Raw genomic sequence first — 23,723 nt, 5'->3', positions numbered from 1 at the left:
TTTATAAGAGAAGTATCATTATACATGGATGATTATCCATGTTTGTTTTATATCACATTAAAGATCTTTTTTATAATATGAAAGTATTTCTTTAAGGGTAAGAGTGGAATCTATAAGGGATGGAGTGCTTGTGGCAGAAAGAGTTGCACAAAACAGAGTTTTTATTTGAAAATTTATACTCAGTCAGAGACTATTTCCCACTCATAAAATTGCATCTAGAAGGAATCTTGTGACTAAGTCTTACTGATTGGATTGCACATGCAAGCTACATAGACTAATTCTAAGTTTGGTTCATTAAAATCTTTGACACCGCCCTTTGCCGCATCTACTGCGAGGATGAAGACCATTCTCAGCAATCAGACGGTCGACATCCCGGAGAATGTCGACATCACCCTTTAGGGACGCACGGTGATCGTGAAGGGCCCCAGAGGAACCCTGCGAAGGGACTTCAACCACATCAAAGTAGAACTCAGTCTTCTTGGAAAGAAAAAGAAGAGGCTCCGAGTTGACAAATGGTGGGGGAACAGAAAAGAGCTGGCTACGGTTCGCACCATCTGTAGTCACGTGCAGAACATGATCAAGGGCGTTACACTGGGCTTCCAATACAAGATGAGGTCTGTGTATGCTCACTTCCCCATCAACGTTGTTATTCAGGAGAATGGTTCTCTTGTTGAAATCCGAAATTTCTTGGGTGAAAAATATATCCGCAGGGTTCAGATGAGGCCAGGTGTTCCTTGTTCTGTATCTCAAGCCCCAAAAGATGAGTTAATTCTTGAAGGAAATGACATTGAACTTGTATCGAACTCAGCTGCTTTGATTCAGCAAGCCACAACTGTTAAAAACAAGGATATCAGAAAATTTTTGGATGGTATCTATGTTTCTGAAAAAGGAACAGTTCAGCAGGCTGATGAATAAGATCTGAGTTGTCCATCTGCAGAAACAGCGAGAAGCCGGATGATTTTTCAGACTTATTTGTGATATTTTAAAGATGCAATAAAAGCTTTACTGATTAAAAAAAAAAAAAAAAAAATCTTTGACACCATTCTCCATGCTCTATCTTCTCATTTTCTAGCTGACCATAGGTGTCCAAAATGGCTTTAAAAATCACATGTTGCTAATGACAGAGAATTCATCAGCCTGAATTCCTGAGTGATCAGAGTAGAGCACCCCTTCTCTTCAAATGCCTGCTTTGAGTTGGACTTCTGGGGAGTGGAAATAAAATATTTATTATGTTAAAATACCCATGTTCAGGCTTACCCAAATACAACAGCTAATGTCACCAAATTAACACAGACTTAGTGCATATTTGATATTTTAGTAAATTTAAGAAGAAACAGTATACCAGAGAGAAACACTATTGTCAGATTGGGCGGGTTCAATGCTTCTCTGTCAATTACTAATTATGTAACCCTAAAAAATTAATGTCCTTGAGTTTTAGTGTCTAATTTGTAAAATAGCAATAACAATACTGATTTCACATACTTCAAAGTGTAGTTTTCACAGAAGCTTGGTATTAGCAAAAGTAGGGTGTTGGTCATGACCTCTCTTCTGAGATCCATAGCCACATTTCAAACACTCTGTGGGACATATCATCTACCTGAACATAATTTTGTCTCATATGTCCATCTCCTTTTTTTTTTGCCTGGTGAACTTTGTTAAAGATCAGGATCTATTTTACTTTTCCTTTTACCTCTTCTCTACGATAACCAGAGACTGAATGAGGAGATCCTGGTCATAAGAAGCATAGAATTACTCAGTTTACACCAGTATACAGGTAAAATCACAGAATAATTGTGTATATATCTGTTTCCTCTTTCTCCAAGCATCCAGTAATAATGGGAAATATTTCATTTTTCCTTATTGCTCCCCTCAATCGAATACAATCTGGCATTAACCAGGTTCTCAATAAATGATCAATCAGTTGATGCATTATTTAAAGGCACATTTGCCTTGCATCATGCTTATTTTCATATGGTAAGGAGGTAATATCTCATGCAAAGTGATCTCACTTCTTAAATCAACAATAAATGAGGAAACTCGATCTCTGGGATTGCTAAGCCTGGCACAAATTTTTGAATTTGGTAATACATAAATTTTATTGTACTGTTTCTTTTTTTTTCCTTTTTTTTTTTTTGTTTTTGTTTTTGTTTTTGTTTTGAGTTCTTAGACTTTTAATTCTTACTGTCAGGAAACATGTTATGTAGTACTCCATGCCTCTCAGTCCAGGATAAGTCTCATACTGACACTGTGAAACCAAATTGAATTGTGAGTTCAATATCCAGTTTGAGAATTTTTTTTAAAAAACATTTTTATTTTGACACAGAGAGAGAGAGCTGAAGATGGGTAGTGGGAGAGGGAGAAGCAAACTCCCCGTCAAGCAGAGCATCACTGGGCTCAATCCCAGGACACTGGAATCATGACCGGAGCTGAAGGCAGATGCTCAACCAACTGAGCCACCCAGCTGCCCCCAGTTTGAGAACTTTAAAACCAATTTATTTTATATGCATAAAGTATTATTTCTTCTTTTCCAGACTCTAGAACTGTTTTTATAGTATCAATTTAAAAGATATTAGAATTATTTAAAAAACAAAAGCTCATTTAAGCAAATCACTTATTGTTCATGGCCTATAATTAGCACTCAGTGTAAAACAGCTATTATTGTAGTTTTCATTTTTTATTATTTTTATCATTGCAGTTGCAGTGACTGTTATCCCTTACATTTAGATTTAATACTCAATGGTTTAACAAACAAACGAAATCATGACACAAAGAATGGTTTATTTATTTTTCTTTTTGACAACTGAACATTAAGAAACATTCCCAGATTTTCTTTACAGAACGTAGACCATATTATATTTGACCCATTTGCATCTTAATTTTTTCCAACCACTTAATAATGAATAAGGCTAAACATTAAATATTAAATATATAGTTTTAAACATTTATTTTCCTGATAAATAAGATTGTTTTAAATTTAAGTTTAAAATTATTTTGCTTTAACTCAGATTTCGAAACTCTTAAAAATGAAAAAGAATTGGAGTCAATATAGATTGCTCATAATAAGCTTTGCTTCAGGAGGCAGGAGCATGAAAGAATTTTTAATTTAATTTCTGCATTAAAGGTAGTGGGTGCTTTTATTTGTGATTTCATATGGTTTCACTGAAAAATAAAAATGAATACTACTCCATCATTTTGGCAGACACTTTAATGCCAGCCATTTAACTATCTTCCTGAGATGGAATGCTTTCTGACCTCTACTCTTTCCACTGAAAAGAAATTGTAAAAGCCCAACAAAAATGTAATTTTCTGGCTTTACAATAGGTGAGGAGAGAGAAGAGAAGAGTTAAGAGTAGAATCTGAAAACACAGTAGAAAAAAAGTAGTATAAAGTGGAGGGTGTTTTAGATGTATCTGAGAGATGAAGACTATTTCTGATTGATAAAATATCTTGTGGTCCAAACTCAAAATTCATATTTTATGTAGCAAATAATAGTGCTTAAAAGAAAACCAGAACTAAACACTAAAAATCCTCATTTTATCAAAGGTACTCATATAATAAAGGGCAATTAGCCAATTACCCCAGGTCTTTTCAAAGTCATATCTTATTGATAAAGTGGTTTGGCATTGAGAAAATCTTTTGAGGTCAAGTGTCAAGTTATAATAGATAATTTTATATACTTAATTTATTGAGACAATGATTGAGTATTGCTGTTTCCAAGTACCACTAAGAATCTATGTAGTTACCATGATATCTTCAAATTGTGAGTAAACTAAGATATATTATAGACAGTTTCAGTTATTATTAAAATAAAATCATCCTTATTTTCCTCATTGTAATTCACCATACTCTGCTTTTTAAATGTAAGCCAAGGCATTGGGGGGAACTGTTTTTGTGCTTGAGAAAAATATGCTGCCATTTAAGTTATTACATTTTTACTAGGTAAAAGTTATTTAACTGCCAATAAGTTAATGCTTCTCTAAAAGTAGATTAGTCATGCTTGTGAAATAGGAATAAAAATGAGATTAGTATGTTTATTTTCAAATAATCAAGTGATGAAATCTGATCATTTTTAAATTGGGTGAACAATTCCCATTGTATATATTTTGGGGTTATTTTTGAAATCCATGCTATGGTAGCAACAGCTAAAAATGGACTCTTAAGAATTCCTGATATATCTTCCAATCTGTATATATGGTGTTCATATTTTAAGTAGGTTTAACTTCCCTTTTTCATTCTTAGAGGAAGGTGTGCAATTATTTTAGAAAACTGAAGAGTTAGAGAACAGACTTGAAAAAAGAATAACAATGAGGCTTTGATCCATGCACCAAATTTCTTCTAAATATCTTGAAGTGTAATTCCTTAGATTATCTAAGTTACCCTATAATAGTTCTAAGTAAAAAATTTAAAAAAAAGTCAGATATTAGCAAATTCTCACAGATAAGAAGTCCATTGGAGTTCCATCATGATTTGTTTGAAGAATAAATTAGACTTCCAGTAATGGTAGAGTTACTTTTATTGAACTAATGCTCCTACAGATAGCAAAAGTAAACTCTGGAAAAATATGGAAAACAATTTTTTTTTGTTTTGTTTGTTTTGGTTTTTTTTTTTTTTCAATTTTTGAAGGCACTTTAAAAGTAGGTTAAAAGCAGACAGAAATTTAGTAAATATAACTGCTCTGAGATAGGAACACATTGGATGAAGTCCATGTTTATATGGCTGTTTCCATGAATATTCTGCTCAGTACACAGTGTGGAACAGTGCATAGGATTCAAGTGGAAAGCCAGTGTTATATTGGTCTGAGTCAGGGGATATAGAGTTTGGAGTCATCAAATGGAGTCAAATTCGAAACTAAATACTTAAATTCTGTGCATTTTATTATATGAAAACCATTTCACAATTAAATTAAATGAACGATTGAAGTGGTAATTCCAGATTCTAAATCTTCTTGCTTCACAATATATTTATGTTATGATAAACTGCTTTCTGGAAAATAATTCTTCCCAGAAGTAGTGTGGAGTGATATTGAGCCACAAATATGAAAGATAGGGGTAATGCTTTCAGTTTCTGTCTCTACCACTAATCTACCTTAGATGAAACACCTACCATTTCTCCACTTCAGTCTCCTAATCTATGAAAAATAGGTATATTTTTTTGTTATAAACTCTCTATGCATTCTATGCATTTTATAAACACCTGATGTACTTCATGTCTGAGAAATTATCGATAATTTTCCCCATCTGACAGACTGGCCATATACATAGAAAAAGCTGACAAGATGAAATGTCAATTAACCCAGTGTACTTCATGCTGGTGGTGGATGATGTCAGAGTCAATGTAACTTAAGTCATATTAGTCAACCTAGGAGAGAGAGGGGAGCATTCAAATAATATTCCAATTACTAAAGATTTCATTGTTCTGTAATAGATTGATTTAATGTAGGTATAGATTTGATGTGCCTATAAAAAGTAAATCAAATATGTATGGAAACTAGAATGAATAATATCCTATGTAGAAAATAATTTGTTATATAAATCTGGATAAAATTTCCCAGAGTGAGCTGCTTAGAAATCATAATGATGAAAGAATCAAATTCCTAAAATTGTACAGTCAATCTTCCTTATTTCTGGATTTTGTATTTGAAAATTCACCTGCTTGTTAAAAATTATTTGTTACCCTGAAATCAATACCTGTGGGCACTTGTGGTCATTCAGGGAACATGTGCAGAGGAATGAAAAATTGGAGTTGACTTACAGACATGTTTCAAGCTCATGTTCAACAAGGTTTCACTAGACCTTCAGGTCCTATGCAGAGATGATCAGAGGATGGAGATGACAGGTAGAGGGAAGTGCAGTATTGTGCAAGAAGCTTTGTGGTTGGAGTTTAGATCCTAACTCCGTCACCTGTTAGAAGGGTGACCTCAGCCATGTCACTTCATACTTCTCTACCTAATTTTCTCTTTGCAAAATAAAGGAAATAGAATCAACCAGGATGAGTTGATTTTGGATTTAAGATTATAATACATGTAAAATTTATACACACACACACACACATATACACACTTATGTTCACATTTATAATGTATATAAAATATGTTTCCCCTACCTTAGGAGCTTTGATTTAGTATTTACTAATTCAGTGCTAGCAGTGACTTAAAGAGCATAACTTCCATGAATAACAAGAATCCAGTGTATTTTTTAAAAACTCCGTCCATTAATGTCACTCTGTATTTTGAAGTGTAGAGTTACTGAATGCTCAATTTTGTGTAAATCTTCCTAAGCATATCTACTTAGGATCTCCAGTTTCCTGAAAATGGAATCTTCATTTTATTTCACTTATTTTGCAAAAAATAAAAAATGGCATGAGACAGTGGATATTTAGTGAACATAATTTGTAGGTCATAACAAATGTAAAGAGGAGTGAGAATTATCAAGGAAGCACTAGAAAAAGCAAAAATGTAATACTATGAGAAAAAGACTTCACTTGGAATGATGCATCAGATGTACAAACCAGCCTTCAAATGTTTGTGTAATTGTTCCCAAAGCTACCAGGTATTTGAGTTTGCACTTTTCCACTTCCTGTAAGACAGGGTTATTTTCAGCTAAAAGACTAATGTCTATAATCACACGACAAAAAATAAAATCACTCATTCTATTTAGCTCTCCTTAGGGGACTCTTAATATTGCTTTTATAGGTAGCAGGGTTCATCCTCTACCAAAAATATAGACAGCCATACTTTATCCCAAGCAACTTGTAAGAACGTTTCCATGGATACAAAAATTTATTTTTTTGGAATTTTTTTCAATCATTCAAAACTATCGCTAGAGAATTAGAAGGTTGGGGCTAGTAGAAAGCTAGAACGGCTATTCCAGATTTCCATTGCACCTCTTTTCTTACATTCTCTCCATGGATGAGTAATGTAAGATTTAATGTAGAGTCCTAGGCCTAGAGTCCTAGGGCTCACTGCTTCCTCTTACATCTGAGCCTTTGCTATGGAGATGAGTCTTGAAATTTTCTTTCCATACTGCCATCCCTTTAGGTATTCTTCAATTTTCAGACATTTACAACCCTAAATTGCATCATACACAGAGTTCTCTGAGAAAATGAGAGAATGAAAATGCCCCTCTTCACTGATTCCAAATGGTGATATTTCGTTATGCAAAACATATAATGTTACTAATCCATAACCTTTACTTATCAGTTTACATAAGAACTATAATTCTCAACTAATTATCTGTTCACTTCCATTTAGCCCCCCCCTTTTTTTTTTAACTTAAGCCTGTAATCACTAATCATCTGACCCATGTCTCCTTTTGTTTTGATACATTCACAATCTTTATAACATGGCTAGCTCCATGCTAATGTATGTTCAGAAAGGTAAGCAATGCAAGTTATTGTCTACATTTGAGGTGTGATTTCTAGTATCAGTGGATCTAGTGATAGTCACTGAAACTACTCATTGCCAAATCTATATTAGTTGCTGAAAATAGGGTCATGAGAAAAAATAACTTGTTCTTTGAGTATATGATTTAATGGAGACTTGCATTAATCAATGTGTGGTGAGAACATGTTCTGTGAGAAGTTGACTTAGGAGGGGAAGTTGAAGGTACTCCCTGGGAAAGTGAAAGTTGATGTGAGATCTGAAAAAAGAGTAGGAACTAACTAGATGAGAAGGGGCTTCAAAAGCTTCTTCACTGAATGACAAAGGCATATGAAATGCTCAGACTGAGAGATAACTTGAGAAGGTTTATTTAGGCTGGAGAGAATTATTCTCCATGTTAAGAATTTACTGTGCTTCTCCTAAATAAAATGGGCTATTAATAAAGGATTTTTTTAGTAGTTTCTTGATATCTGATTTATTGAAACTACTTTAAAATATTTTTATATCTAAGAAAATAAGGCAGAACATACCTTAAAAATTTGCATAAGGTGAGTGTACATTTGTATTTTATTTTTTAAAGATTTATTTATTTATTTGAAAAAGAGTGCAAGCACGCACACATTTGAGTGGGGAAGAGGGAGTGAATCTTTGCGCAGACTCCACACTGAGTGCAGAGCCCATGTTGGGGGCTCCATCTCAGGACCTAGGAAACCATCACCTAAGCCCAAACCGAGTCAGACCCTTAACCAACTGAGCCACTTAGGTGCCTCCATTTTTACTTCATTTTTAAAATCTACCATCCCAAATATTTTTACATACCTTTTTCCCTTTCTTTGGGTGAGAGTTAGAGATGGTTAAGAGGAATAGGGTATTGCTAGAACTTTCCAGGCCCTTTTTAGTGAAAAATACCATAGTACACTGCAACTGGAACTTCTGGTGGCTTAGTCTCCGAGGAGTTTGCTTAGCTTGATCTGTGGAAAGGAGTAAATTATTGGATCTGAGTCACTGAAGATTTAGAATTCTTTATGGAAGTGAAAATAGTACTTCTTAAATTGGAAGGATCTTGTGACCTTGTGAAAAAAACAAAGAATACCTTAACTTAAATTTTTGTTACTGGCAAAAAACAGTCTAATGGATTGAAAGGAATACATGCATATTATTTCATTTAAAAAATGTATTTCAGTTATTATTTTTGCCTAAACAAAATCTCCTTCACAACTGAGATTGACTACTGGCAGTGAGAATGTTGCCAAAGAAATGATTATTTTGACATAGATAAGTACTCTAGATAAGAGCAGGATATATGCTAAGTTGGGGTTGGGGTGGGAGTTGCAGCATGGAACTAGAGGAGGTAGAATTGGGCTAAATGAAATAACTGAAAGAAAAACAAAGTTACTTAAAATAGGCTTTACTATAAATGATGAGAAAAATCTAAGTAAAGAGAAATAAGCAAGAAAAAGTTCAAAAGTAAAATGCATATCTGTGGTGCTTGGTGGAGTGATAGTAGTTAAAAACTACAATTTGAAGATTTACCTACATACATATACATAAATATATGCATATACATACATATCTAAAATTAACCAAGTCAAGTATTTTAGCAATTATGGAAGAAAAAAGACAAATGTTCCAATCAGAGGAAGAGTTTGGGTTTGAACTTTATGAATTGATTGAATTCATTACTTAATTATTCATTTCTTCATTACTACATTGCTTGTAATGTCTTGGGTTGTATCTTAAAAAGCAAACCTAAGCCAAAAGGACATTTCATGTATCTGAAAATTAAATCACAATATATCTATGAACATCAAAGGTCACAGACTTGCTTGGTGTAAAATTAAGAAACCAAGTTATATTAATGAGAAATGCATGGCCTCCAGGATCATGAGTATCCCTCACTAGAATGTACATTGTTACATTGAATGTACATTGATACTCTAGTGAGTATCCCTCACTAGAAGTGTACATTGTTACACTTGATAAATCTACAATGGACACATCATTATCTCCCAAAGTCTATGGTTTACATTATGGTTTTCTCTTGGTATTGTGCATTCAGTGAATTAGGACAGACAAATGTATAATGACAAGTATTCACAATGATTGAATCATATAGAGTATTTTCACTCCCTAAAAATCCCGTGTTCTGCAGTCTTCCCTCCACACCCGACTCCCTTCACCCCTGGCAGCCACTGATGTTTTTACTGTCTCCATAGTTTTACTTTATTTAGAGTGTTGTATCGTTGGAAACATGCAGTTTGTAGCCTTTTCAGATTGCCTTTGATCACTCAGTAATATGCAGTCAAGTTTCCTTTATGTCTTCTCATGGTTTGGTAGCTCTTTTCTTTTTAGTGCTGAATAATATCCCATTGTTTGGATGTACAACAGTTTATTTATCCATTTACTTACTGAAGGACATCTTGGTTGCTTCCATGTTTGGCAATTATGAACAAGGCTGCTACAAACATTGGCACACCGGTTTTGATGTGAATATATGTTTTCAACTCCTATGAGTAAATGTCAAAGAATGTTATTGCTGGATCATGTGGCAAGAATATGGTTAGTGGTGGAAAAAACCACCAGACCATCTTCTAAAGTGGATGTATCATTGTTTCACTCTTACCACCCATTAATGAGAGTTTCTATTGTTCTGTATCATTTGAGGATTTTTAAGAACTTCCAAACAATATTAATTTTCTTAATCCTTTACATTAAAAGAAATAAGAAAATAAAAAAATAAAAAATAAAAGAAACAAAAAAAACAAAATAAATTTTAAAAACCTCTGAGATATAATTTATCTACAATGAAATGCTTATTTTTAAGTGTAAAGTTTAATGAATTTTGACAAATATATACATCTATGTAACCATCACCATAATAAATTTAGAGAACCTTTTCATCAACTCAAAAGTATCTATGACTTTCTGCATTGAGCCTTCACCCTACTCCAGACCCAGGCAATATCTGACCTGCTTTCTGTTCTATAAATTAGATACCGTATTTTGAGAATTTTGAAAATTGAATAATGCATTGTGACCTCTTTTAAATCTGACTCTTTTCATTCTCCATGTTTCTGAGAGTCATACATCTTGAGTGTGTATCAAAAGTTTGTAACTTTTTTTTTTCTAAATTGCTGAGCAGTGTGCAAACCAACACAATGTATCTATCCATCTACCTGCTGATAGGTATTTGGGCTGTTTCCAGTCCAGAGCTATCAAGAATGAAACTGCTACAAATATTTGTTTACAAGTTGTTTTATGGACATACATTTTCATTTTGGGAGGGGGCTACTACATCAAAGTGTGAATGACTGAACACTTTTACTTACTTTTGAAAAACTTTCATCAGCTTCCTTTTGTAAAACTCTAATCTTGGTTGCTTTTTTCTTTTTCTTTTTCTTTTTTTTTAAGATTTTATTTATTTGTTTGACAGAGAGAGAGAGAGACCAAAGGTAGGCACAGAGGGGGGCGGGAAGCAGGCTCCCTGCAAAGCAGAGAGCCTGATGTGGGGCTCGATCCCAGGACCCTGAGATCATGACCTGAATCGAAGGCAGAGGTTTAACCCACTGAGCCACCCAGGCACCCCTCAGTTGCTTTTAAAATAAAGTTAGGTCTCATTATTCAAACTCTATAAATCACCAAATGACTTCGTTTTTCACTTAAAATAAAACCCAGCCTCTTCATTTATTCTTTAAAGCCTTGCAGGTCTTGCCCTTATGCCCACATAGAGTTTAGAGTTTGGGCTCCATCCCTCTTCCCTCTGCTCACTGTACTTTAACATCATTTCCCTTCTTTACATTCCTCTATCATAAGTTGTTTCTCATGTAGGGTTTTTTTTTTTTCTTTTTGATTCATTTATTTATTGGAGAGAGGGAGAATCAGCCAGAGGGGCAGAAGGAAAAGAAGAGAGAATCCTAAGCTGATTCTGCACTGCACTGAGCACGGAGCCCCACACAGGATTCAAATCTCATGACGCTGAGATCATGACCAGAGCTGAAATCAAGAGTCCTATGCCTAAATGACTGCACCACCCAGGCGCCTCGCTCATTAAGCTCTTTGTGTCAAATAGCCCACTTGCAGAAGTGCTCTGCCATCCTATGTTTGCATGACTGGCCTCTTTTTTTTTTTTTTTTTTTTTCTTTCACATCTTACCTTAAATACCATCTTAGCAAAGGGAATTTCCTCTCTTGCAATCATATCAGCTTAACTTTTTTCATTGTGCTTTTCATCTTCTGATACATTTGTTGTTTATTTGATTGTATATTAGTTTACTGTATGTTTTGCCTACTAAGGCCCCATGAAACAAACGATTGTGTGAATTGTTTACTGTACTATCTTTAGTGCTTATGACATCTTCCGGACCATAGTTGTTCTTTAATAAATTATTTATGGAGCAGCTGAAGAACATAACATAAGCTAACTCTTAATTCATGACCATGCTCCTCATAAAGACCCACAATGTGGCTGTAAATTCTTTTTTTTTTTTTTTAAGATTTTATTTATTTATTTCACAGAGATCACAAGTAGGCAGAGAGGCAGGCAGAAAGAGAGAGGGGAGGAAGCAGGCTCCCTGTGGAGCAGAGAGCCCAATGTGGGGCTCGATCCCAGGACCCTAGGATCATGACCTGAGCCGAAACCAGAGGCTCTAACCCACTGAGCCACCCAGGTGCCCCATGGCTGTAAATTCTTAACAGTTTTTTCCGCCACATTCCTTGTGGCATAGATGACTAACTCGTATTGTATGAATTATTGTCATCATTATTAGAGGACCTCTCCCTAAATTTTTAACTGGGAACACAGTTATTTAGCTTCCGGTTGTATTTTTCAGCCCTCCTCATGTTAGCATTAGCCACGTGAGTGATTTTCAGACAGTGAAATGTGAACACATCCCCAAAGACAAGTTACTCTAGACTCTTACTCTACCCCTTCCAGCAGAGCAGAAACCCATAATGACTGAAATAATAGTGCAAATTATGTGTTGAGGGTGGCAGGGTTGCACTTTTAGCCTATGTCTCTAAAAGACTTCAGGCGGGGGAACCCACCTACCTGCCCAGATTTTTATATTGAAACAAATCTGGGGTGCCTAGATAGCTCTGTGGGTTAAGCATCTGACTCTTGATTTTGGCTCAAGTCATGATCTCAGGGTCCTGGGATCGAATCCCTTATGAGGCTCCACACTTAGCAGAGAGTCAGCTTGGGATTCTTTCTCACTGTTTCCTAAGAACTGGTGCTTGCCCGCCAGGGATGTCCCTCTCTCTCTCTCAAATAAATAAATCTTTAAAAAATAATTAAAAATTAAAATATTTTAAAAAAATACCCCACACCAAGTGTATTGTTTGTCATACAGTAGAACATTTGATACAGATTTGAAAATAAAAACCTATGTATTAAGAACGAGGAGAGACTAGTAGGCTACAGTGAGAACAGTGCATTAAAGAAAAGGAGATAAATGAGCTAAGAGACTAGAAATTTCAAAATAATCAAAGTGCATCTTGAAGACATCCCTAGACAATTGATTGCATGGATTACGGATAAGGACTGTGAGCCAGTTGTTACATTCTTAAAAAGTATGGATCTTAACTAAAAGTCAGTTGTTGTCAATAAGTAAGTAAAATGAGGGGTTAAGAGCAATGGAGCCAATTGTTTAGACATAGTGGAACAATGGAACTGGACTTTTAAAGGAAGGGGAAGGCAGGTATGAAAGGTATGTGGGAGGAACTTCTGAGGACATAGTATCACCAAGCGTGAGCCTGATTTCAGTTAAGACCAAAAGGTAAGGGACACTTGTTGAGAGGAGCATAGGGAGATGGGAAGCTTAATTAATTATGAGATGATGTTCCCAGAAGACAAAGTTGATGAATTTGAGTTTGGGTGAGAAAGAGAAGCTCAGATCAAGGGTAAGACAGTCCATATCAGTCAGCATTGACTGATACAAACAGGTTTAAAAGGCATGAAAGATTTAGTCTCAGCAGCCTTTCTTGATGGCGGGTCCTAAGTATTGTGGTCAGAACATTGCCTGAATTGGCAGGGCAATGTTCTATCTTGAAACCGCTAAGTAGACTGATAATGGGCCCAGAAGCTGCAGATGCCGCTTGCTGCATCGGCAGGACAATGGCTGAGAAACTTGCTCACGGGATGTATTTAAGTGAGTGATGTATATTTGCTAGTAGTGACTTTATATTTGAATATATGAATTATGAATGGATAGGTGCCTCTGTGTGTGATCTTAGTGTAAAGATACCTGTAGATTATATTCATGATTTTGTCTGCAGCAGTTCAGCTAATTAAAGCAATGTACTTCAGACGCCAGGTCTACAGGTCCATTTCCTGTGGGGGCTTTTTACATTTGCAGAGCACGGAACACACGCTTCAGTGAATGTTTGTTCATTAAATGAATAAGTGAATAAAGCATCTATGGGGTGAGGGAGAGTGTGTCTTTAAGGGTCCTGCCACTGTCTAGGCCTTTACGCACAGCCCACATGTTCAGAAATCCATGCTTGATCCAGTAAGAGAAATCTTGTAAGCAAGTTGGACAGATCAGCAAAGATTATCTGTACTCACAGACAAGCAACTAAAGGGCACATTCTTATAAGAGAGTGTGAGTAATATCTAGTGTAATGAAAGAGGAATTGGTTATGTCTTAAAATCTCTGTCTTGTCAAAAAATATAAATATCATTATAAAAATACAAAATAAACATAATGATAAAGTTTAATATAAAACTGAAAGTAACTAAAAAAAGGTCACCAAGAGCCTTATCTTTTCAAATATCTGGTAAAAGGATATTCTATTCAAATTTTATTAAAATTTGAGTGATTACATTTAATTAACATAGTAAGTTAAGATAGCTTTTGCTAGTTATTTACTTATTTCCTTACTATTATGTACCTTGTGACAATATTTACTACATTTATATATCTTTCCATAAGACATATAAACTACAAGAAATAAAATCAAAGCATTTGCTTAAGAAGTTGCATAATATTTTTATGTAAATTACAAAATATTTTTCCCCTGATGGGTTCTATGTATAAACTCTAAATATCTCCCTGGATTGAAAAACATACATATGTAACTTAACATATGTTGTTCATAAAATGCAAAAGTCAAGAAATAATGTAGAAGAAAAAAACTATTCTTAATTATCTCAAAAAGAAAATAGTTTTAACTTTCAGGGTCACTTTTCTCTGGCATGATATCTTTACCAGGGAGTATAATATGCCAAACTTTTGTATACCATTCTATACTACAACATAAACAGATGTTTATTAACACCATTTGAAACGGTTACTTATATTCCATATATTCCTTTAAACAAAAGGTAACTATAAAATGTTTAGGAAATAATCTAAGTGCAGAGATTATAGAGGTAATCTCTATATAGGTCAAGTCTCCACATCATTTTCATTAACCATTCTCATCAATTTAGAAAATACTTTAAATGACAGTTAATCAAAAAGAACATAAATTTACCAAAGCAATATGCTTGTATTTGAAAGCTTAAAGACAATTTCGTATCAAAGCTTTCACATTTTAAAGCTTTTCATATAATTTCAATGTAAATATTAGTTTACTTTTACTCCATTTTATTTGAAAGACAGAGAATTCCTTTTACGGAGACCTATTCCTGAAGTCTAAAACTCAATAAATAAAACTCCAACCACAAACAAAGACAAGCAGAGACTTAATTCCTAAGTATCACTAATTTGATTTTAGATTCCAACTTTTTAAAAATAAATAATGAGAAACCATAGTGCCCTGTGGCTTCCTGTCTAAAACATTTTTATGTTCATACATCAGCCAGACTGTCATTGTCTTACATCTGTTATGTTGCAGCAACATTATTCATTATAATTCTTTGTTTGTTCAACCAAAAGGCTCTTTGGGTTTGGTTTTACCCCATATTTTAACAGATGAACTGTGTTATCTATGCACAGAAGTTATTTTTACGCTTTACTTGTGAAACTTAACTGCTTGCATGTGCAAAAGCAAACAAACTGTTGCGTTCTGCCTCGGCGCCATAAAAAACCTGGACCATCTGGAGCTCATCACTTTCTTGGTCAATTATAGATGAACAGAGTCCTGAAATACTGAAGAGACAATCCATCAAATACAACCAAGGGCATGAAGTTTTCTTAGAGCCATTTCCCAATCAAGGTAGTAGCTCCTATTGTTTGACCACGCTCCCGGTTTGATTTCCTTGGGCACAAAAAGACACGTGCAAAAGCCATTAGCCTCCTGAGGGACTCGGTATGGTCATTTCAGTTTCTTAATTAGAAGAAGCTGAGAGTCAACATTAAAAAAAGTGCCATGTTACACTGCAAAGATTTTATGTTTTCTCATGGAGGGTCCCGTGGGTGACTCTGTGATTTCACTTAAAAGACCCTCAACACTGGGAAATTAAATTTTATTGACCACCACAAGAAGCTAGGTAGAACAAACTCATTTTTAAATACATTGGTTTTATGTTATTAATAATATTGAGCTTTGTTGTAACTTCACCATATTTTTATATTTATCATACAATAATCATTTACCATATTTTATTTTTACAATTATGGAAAGTATTGCAGTTGTGCAGTTTTGGAGTTACAAAATACATTTTGGTGTGAGAATAGGAAATTTCTTTGGAGAGGGATTTTTCATAAATCAAATATCATAAGAAGGCAGGTGGTTTTAAAAGGTTGAAAGGGATTTATATGTTTCCAAACGTTGCTTTATGGAAAATAATTCCTGAATGGTTTGTTCACCACTTCTGACTCCCTCCACACTAAGTTCACCAAACAACCCAGCTATCTAGTCTCCAAGCTCCTTTTATCTATGTTTCTTTGCATTTTGCACTTTCCCTCTATCTGTAATTCTTTGTCCTGGATATTGTCATTGTGGGCCACTTACTGACATTTAAGGGCAAACTTCAAAGTAGATCTTCCCAAGGCCCTCAGTCAAGATCACACTTTCAATCTCCTCTTGCCAGCTGTTTAAACCACATCAGCCTGGGTGGCTTTTCTCCCTTCCTTCTTCCCTCCCTTCTCTCTACCCTTTATTTTCAGCATATGACACTACCAAACGATCTTGTTTATTTACATCTATTTGCAGACTAGGTCCCCTCCCCCACATACATGCTCTGTATTTTTTGTTTACCACTTTATTCTCAATATATAGAATGATACCCTGCATATAAATATTTATCGAATAAGTGAAATATAAACAAGAGTAAATAAATTCAAACGCAAATTCTTATACATCTTAAAGAGACAATAAAGATTGTTTTTGAACTGCCTGTAGCTGAACCATTCTATAGATACATATATATGATATATGTCGTGTTTTTTAATTTACTTTACTCATGTAATTTTATTATTATTTGCAAACTATTCTGGATTATCAGTTTTGATTTTTCTCTTTCATATTAATGTTATTTAAAAGACAATTGCTATTGATATTGTTTTTAATATTCTGATCATTTTCATGTTTATGTTTATAACTGACTTTAATGCTCTTTTCTCATTTTATGTACATTATGTTCAGAAAATGTTTATTTTTTCCTTTTTTAAAAAGATTTATTTATATGAGAGAGAAAGATCAAGAAAGAGTGTGCATGCACAAGTATGGGGGAGGGGCAGAGGAAGAGGGAGGGCAGGCTTCCCCTCTGAGCAGAGAGCCCAGTGAGGGACTGGAACCCAGGATCCCTGGGATCAAGACCAGAGCCAAAGGTAGACACTTAATTGACTGAGTCACCCATGCACCCCTAGAAAATGTTTATTGTATTGAATTATTTTCTGAGATCTATGGAGATTTTGTTTTTGGTGTAACATGTGGACATGTTTGGTAAATGTTCCTAATGTCCTTAAAAAGGATTATTTCAATATAAAATAAACTTGAAAATTTACCAATTGGCTCAATACTAATAATTATTTTATATCAGATCCTTTATATTTATTAACTTCTTTTCTACTAAAACAGTGTTTGACAGAGGTAAACAAAAATATATACTAATACTGAATTTCCTTTGATTTCTTTGTATACTTTTATAGATTTTTCATGATATATTTTCTTCAATATTATGATATTTGGCTTTTGAACTTAAATTTCATGAAACAAAACCATTTTGATGGACTGAACTTTTTGTGCCTGCCTGTTTCATTTAACACTTGTTCCCTTGATTTTAAACTTGCCTGGTATTTATATGAAAGAAACCTAACCTCTTTTTTCAGTATTATCCTGCTCTTTTCATCTGTCCTTGTAATTTCAAACCTTCACATCACTGTTTTATATCAATATCTTGCATAGAATGCAAGGATGCCTGCCTCATTTTTTTTTTTTTTGATCCAATAGGTAACTTTATCCCACAGGCATTTATATGTAAATTTCTTTATTTAAATTCTGCTTCTTTGTTTTTATGTGAATTCTTTCTTTCTATGCTTTAGCATTGCTGATCTTCTAATATGTGGCCTGGGTTTTATCATTTCCATTTTATTTTTGCTTTGTTTTCCAGTGTTTTATCTTTTAACCTTTTTAACAGTTACCTTTCTGTGTTTATAAAGTATATTTATAAAACACATTTTTTCACTTGTTGATTTTTAAGGATATTAAAAACTTTATTTTTTATTTTTTATTTTTTTATTTATTTATTTTTTTAAAGATTTTATTTTTATTTATTTACAGACAGAGATCACAAGTAGGCAGAGAGGCAGACAGAGAGAGAGGAGGGAAGAAGGCTCCCCGCTGAGCAGAGAGCCCGATATGGGGCTCGATCCCAGGACCCTGGGATCACAACCCGAGGCGAAGGCAGAGGCTTTAACCCACTGAGCCACCCAGGTGCCCCAAACTTAATTTTTTAAATAAAGATTTTATTTATTTATTTGACAGAGATCACAAGTAGGCAGAGAGGCAGGCAGAGAGAGAGAGAGGAGGAAGAAGCAGTCTTCCTGCTGAGCAGAGAGGCCAATTTGGGGCTCGATCTCAGGACCTAGGATCATGACCTGAGCCGGAGGAAGAGGCTTTAACCCACTGAGCCACCCAGGCACCCCAAGGATATTAAAAACCTTTTTATGAATTTATGTGGAAATTATATTTTTCTTTTTGCTCTTTAACTTCTTCTCTATATTTTCCATATCATTATTTTTCTTTTTTTTTCCTCCTATAATCTTTATTTATTTTTTTTAATTTATGTTTTATTTTCAGCATAACAGTATTCATTATTTTTGTACCACACCCAGTGCTCTATGCAATCCATGCCCTCTATAATACCCACCACCTGGTACCCCGGCCTCCCACCCGTCGCCACTTCAAAACCCTCAGATTGTTTTTCAGAGTCCATAGTCTCTCATGGTTCACCTCCCCTTCCAATTTCCCCCAACTCCCTTCTCCTCTCTAACACCCCTTGTCCTCCATGCTATTTGTTATGCTCCACAAATAAGTGAAACCATACGATAATTGACTCTCTCTGCTTGAATTATTTCACTCAGCATAATCTCTTCCAGTCCCGTCCATGTTGCTATAAAAGTTGGGTATTCGTCCTTTCTGATGGAGGCATAATACTCCATAGTGTATATGGACCACATCTTCCTTATCCATTTGTCTGTTGAAGGGCATCTTGGTTCTTTCCACAGTTTGGCAACCATGGCCATTGCTGCTATACACATTGGGGTACGGATGGCCCTTCTTTTCATTACATCTTTATCTTTGGGGTAAATACCCAGTAGTGCAATGGCAGTGTCATAGGGAAGTTCTGTTTTTAATTTCTTGAGGAATCTCCACACTGTTCTCCAAAGAGGCTGCACCAACTTGCATTCTTTCAATGTGAGACAGGAATCCATCAGAATCCTAGAGGAGAACATAGGCAGTAATCTCTTTGATATCAGCCACAGCAACTTCTTTCAAGATATGTCTCCAAAGGCAAAGGAAACAAAAGCGAAGATGAACTTTTGGGACTTCATCAAAATCAAAAGCTTCTGCACAGCAAAGGAAACAGTCAAGAAAACAAAGAGGCAACTTACGGAATGGGAGAAGATATTTGCAAATGACAGTACAGACAAAAGATTGATATCCAGGATCTATAATGAACTCCTCAAACTCAACACACACAAAACAGACAATCATATCAAAAAATGGGCAGAATATATAAATAAACACTTCTCCAATGAAGACATACAAATGGCTATCAGACACATGAAAAAATGTTCATCATCACTAGCCATCAGGGAGATTCACATTAAAACTAGATTGAGATATCACCTTACACCAGTTAGAATGGCCAAAATCTAACTGGTGTAAGGTGATTCACAGACCTGTACCCCTGGGGATAAAAATATATGTTTATAAAAAATAAAAAATTAATTAAAAAAAAAAAAAAAAAGAATGGCCAAAATTAGCAAGACAGAAAACAACATGTATTGGAGGGGATGTGGAGAAAGGGCAACCCTCTTACATATCATTATTTTTCTAATTATTTTAAATTTAGTGATAAACTTTTTCATTCTGTTTCTGTAACCATAATTCCCATAACTAAATTTATATGCATCAAATTATTTATGTATCAGTGTATATCAATATTTGCTGCCCATATATTTGGTATAACATTAAGTGAATCCTTCAGGGAAAATCCCAAATTTAGCATCATACCTCAGTAAGCAGGGTGTAATTATTTTTACTTATTAATTAAATAGATAACCCTAATTGACTGGGGTCAAAGTTCTTAAGCATCATTCTTGGGAAGCCATGCCTAAGCCATTGTTCATGTAGAAGCCATTGAAGAACCATTTTGGGGGTCACCATGCCATCTGATCTTCCTGAGACTGTAACAGTTTTAGCTCTGAAAGTCTCATACATAGGAAACTTGTCAGTCTAAGGAAAATTGGCATGTTGTCTCTGTGTAGTTATTGCACTGCAGTTGTGAGCCTGGAGCCCCTGTTAATCAAGAGCAGCAGTCAATGAGGAGGAGTCAAGATGGCGGAGAAGTAGCAGGCTGAGACTACTTCAGCTAGCCGGAGATCATCTAGATAGCTTATCTAAAGATTGCGAACACCTGCAAATCCATCGGCAGATCGAAGAGAAGAAGAACAGCAATTCTGGAAACAGAAAAACGACCACTTTCTGAAAGGTAGGACCAGCGGAGAAGTGAATCCAAAGCGACGGGAAGATAGACCCCGGGGAGAGGGGCCGGCTACGGCAAGCGGCGGAGCAACGGCGCACAAAATCAGGACTTTTAAAAGTCTGTTCCGCTGAGGGACATCGCTCCAGAGGCTAAACCGGGGAGAAGGGGAGAAGACCCCGCAGGGTCACAGAAGGATTGGGGGTGTCTGAGTGTCACAGAGCTTGCGGGTATTGGAACGGGAAAGCCGGCTACAGAGACAGAGCCGACTGTAAGCTCACAGCTCGGTGTTACCTTGAACCAGTCGCAGGCTCAGTGAGCTCGGAGCGCGGCCGGAGGTCAGGCAGACGGGAGTAACTGGGAGCTGTTCTCTGAGGGCGCACTGAGGAGTGGGGCCCTGGGCTCTCGGCTCCTCTGGGCCGGAGACCAGGAGGCCGCCATTTGTATTCCCCGTCCTCCGGAACTCTACGGAAAGCGCTCAGGGAACAAAAGCTCCTGAAAGCAAACCCGAGCGGATTACTCACCCCGGCCCCTGATAAGGGCGGTGCAATTCCGCCTGGGGCAAAGACACTTGAGAATCACTACAACAGGCCCCTCCTCCAGAAGATCAACAAGAAATCCAGCCGAGACCAAGTTCACCTACCAAGGAGTGCGGTTTCAATACCAAGGAGAGCAGCAGAATTCCAGAGGAGGAGAAAGCAAAGCACGGAATTCATGGCTTTTTCCCTGTGATTTTTTTTAGTCTTGCAGTTAATTTAATTTTTTTTTCTATTTCATTTTTTTGTTTTTTTTCTCGCCTTCTGGAACAATTTTTTTTTAACTTTTACCTTTTTCTTTTTTAACATTTTTTAACTAGTTTATCTAATATATATATATTTTTTATATTTTTCTTATTTGTTTTCTTTTTTTTAATTCTTTTCTTTTCTTTTTTTTTTCTTTTTTCTTTTTTTTTCTTTCTTCCTTTTTGAACCTCTTTTTACCCCCTTTCTCCCCCCTCACGATTTGGGATCTCTGCTAATTTGGTTAAAGCATATTTTCCTGGGGTTGTGGCCACCCTTTTAGTATATTACTTCTCCTTCATATACTCTTATCTGGACAAAATGACAAGTCCGAAAAATTCAACACAAAAAAAAGAACAAGAGGCAGTACCGAAGGCTAGGGACCTAATCAATACAGACATTGGTAATATGTCAGATCTAGAGTTCAGAATGACAATTCTCAAGGTTCTAGCCGGGCTCGAAAAAGGCATGGAAGATATTAGAGAAACCCTCTCGAGAGATATAAAAGCCCTTTCTGGAGAAATAAAAGAACTAAAATCTAACCAAGTTGAAATCAAAAAAGCTATTAATGAGGTGCAATCAAAAATGGAGGCTCTCACTGCTAGGATAAGTGAGGCAGAAGAAAGAATTAGTGATATAGAAGACCAAATGACAGAGAATAAAGAAGCTGAGCAAAAGAGGGACAAACAGCCACTGGACCATGAGGGAAGAATTCGAGAGATAAGTGACACCATAAGACGAAACAACATTAGAATAATTGGGATTCCAGAAGAAGAAGAAAGAGAGAGGGGAGCAGAAGGTATACTGGAGAGAATTATTGGGGAGAATTTCCCCAATATGGCAAAGGGAACGAACATCAAAATTCAGGAGGTTCAGAGAACGCCCCTCAAAATCAATAAGAATAGGCCCACACCCCGTCACCTAATAGTAAAATTTACAAGTCTCAGTGACAAAGAGAAAATCCTGAAAGCAGCCCGGGAAAAGAAGTCTGTAACATACAATGGTAAAAATATTAGATTGGCAGCTGACTTATCCACAGAGACCTGGCAGGCCAGAAAGAGCTGGCATGATATTTTCAGAGCACTAAACGAGAAAAACATGCAGCCAAGAATACTATATCCAGCTAGGCTATCATTGAAAATAGAAGGAGAGATTAAAAGCTTCCAGGACAAACAAAAACTGAAAGAATTTGCAAACACCAAACCAGCTCTACAGGAAATATTGAAAGGGGTCCTCTAAGCAAAGAGAGAGCCTACAAGTGGTAGATCAGAAAGGAACAGAGACAAGATACAGTAACAGTCACCTTACAGGCAATACAATGGCACTAAATTCATATCTCTCAATAGTTACCCTGAATGTTAATGGGCTAAATGCCCCTGTCAAAAGACACAGGGTATCAGAATGGATAAAAAAACAAAACCCATCTATATGTTGCCTCCAAGAAACTCATTTTAAGCCCGAAGACACCTCCAGATTTAAAGTGAGGGGGTGGAAAAGAATTTACCATGCTAATGGACATCAGAAGAAAGCAGGAGTGGCAATCCTTATATCAGATCAATTAGATTTTAAGCCAAAGACTATAATAAGAGATGAGGAAGGACACTATATCATACTCAAAGGGTCTGTCCAACAAGAAGATCTAACAATTTTAAATATCTATGCCCCCAACGTGGGAGCAGCCAACTATATAAACCAATTAATAACAAAATCAAAGAAACACATCAACAATAATACAATAATAGTAGGGGACTTTAACACTCCCCTCACTGAAATGGACAGATCATCCAAGCAAAAGATCAGCAAGGAAATAAAGGCCTTAAACAACACACTGGACCAGATGAACATCACAGATATATTCAGAACATTTCATCCCAAAGCAACAGAATACACATTCTTCTCTAGTGCACATGGAACATTCTCCAGAATAGATCACATCCTTGGTCCTAAATCAGGACTCAACCGGTATCAAAAGATTGGGATCATTTCCTGCATATTTTCAGACCACAATGCTCTAAAGCTAGAACTCAACCACAAGAGGAAGTTTGGAAAGAATCCAAATACATGGAGACTAAACAGCATCCTTCTAAAGAATGAATGGGACAACCGGGAAATTAAAGAAGAATTGAAAAAAATCATGGAAACAAATGATAATGAAAATGCAATGGTTCAAAATCTGTGGGACACAACAAAGGCAGTCCTGAGAGGAAAATATATAGCGGTACAAGCCTTTCTCAAGAAACAAGAAAGGTCTCAGGTACACAACCTAACCCTACACCTAAAGGAGCTGGAGAAAGAACATGAAAGAAACCCTAAGCCCAGCAGGAGAAGAGAAATCATAAAGATCAGAGCAGAAATCAATGAAATAGAAACCAAAAAACAATAGAACAAATCAACAAAACTAGGAGCTGGTTCTTTGAAAGAATTAATAAAATTGATAAACCCCTGGCCAGACTTATCAAAAAGAAAAGAGAAAG

General features: G+C 35.8%; 1 pseudogene; it reads left to right on the top strand.

The window, feature by feature from the left end:
- The first annotated feature begins 315 nt into the window (after positions 1-315).
- LOC116574377 lies at positions 316-1,017 on the top strand (annotated as a pseudogene).
- Positions 1,018-23,723: the final 22,706 nt, after the last annotated feature.

The sequence above is a fragment of the Mustela erminea genome, chromosome 15, assembly GCF_009829155.1.
Source record: "Mustela erminea isolate mMusErm1 chromosome 15, mMusErm1.Pri, whole genome shotgun sequence".
Lineage (NCBI taxonomy): Eukaryota > Metazoa > Chordata > Mammalia > Carnivora > Mustelidae > Mustela > Mustela erminea.
This window is presented reverse-complemented; position numbering and strand designations above follow the sequence as displayed.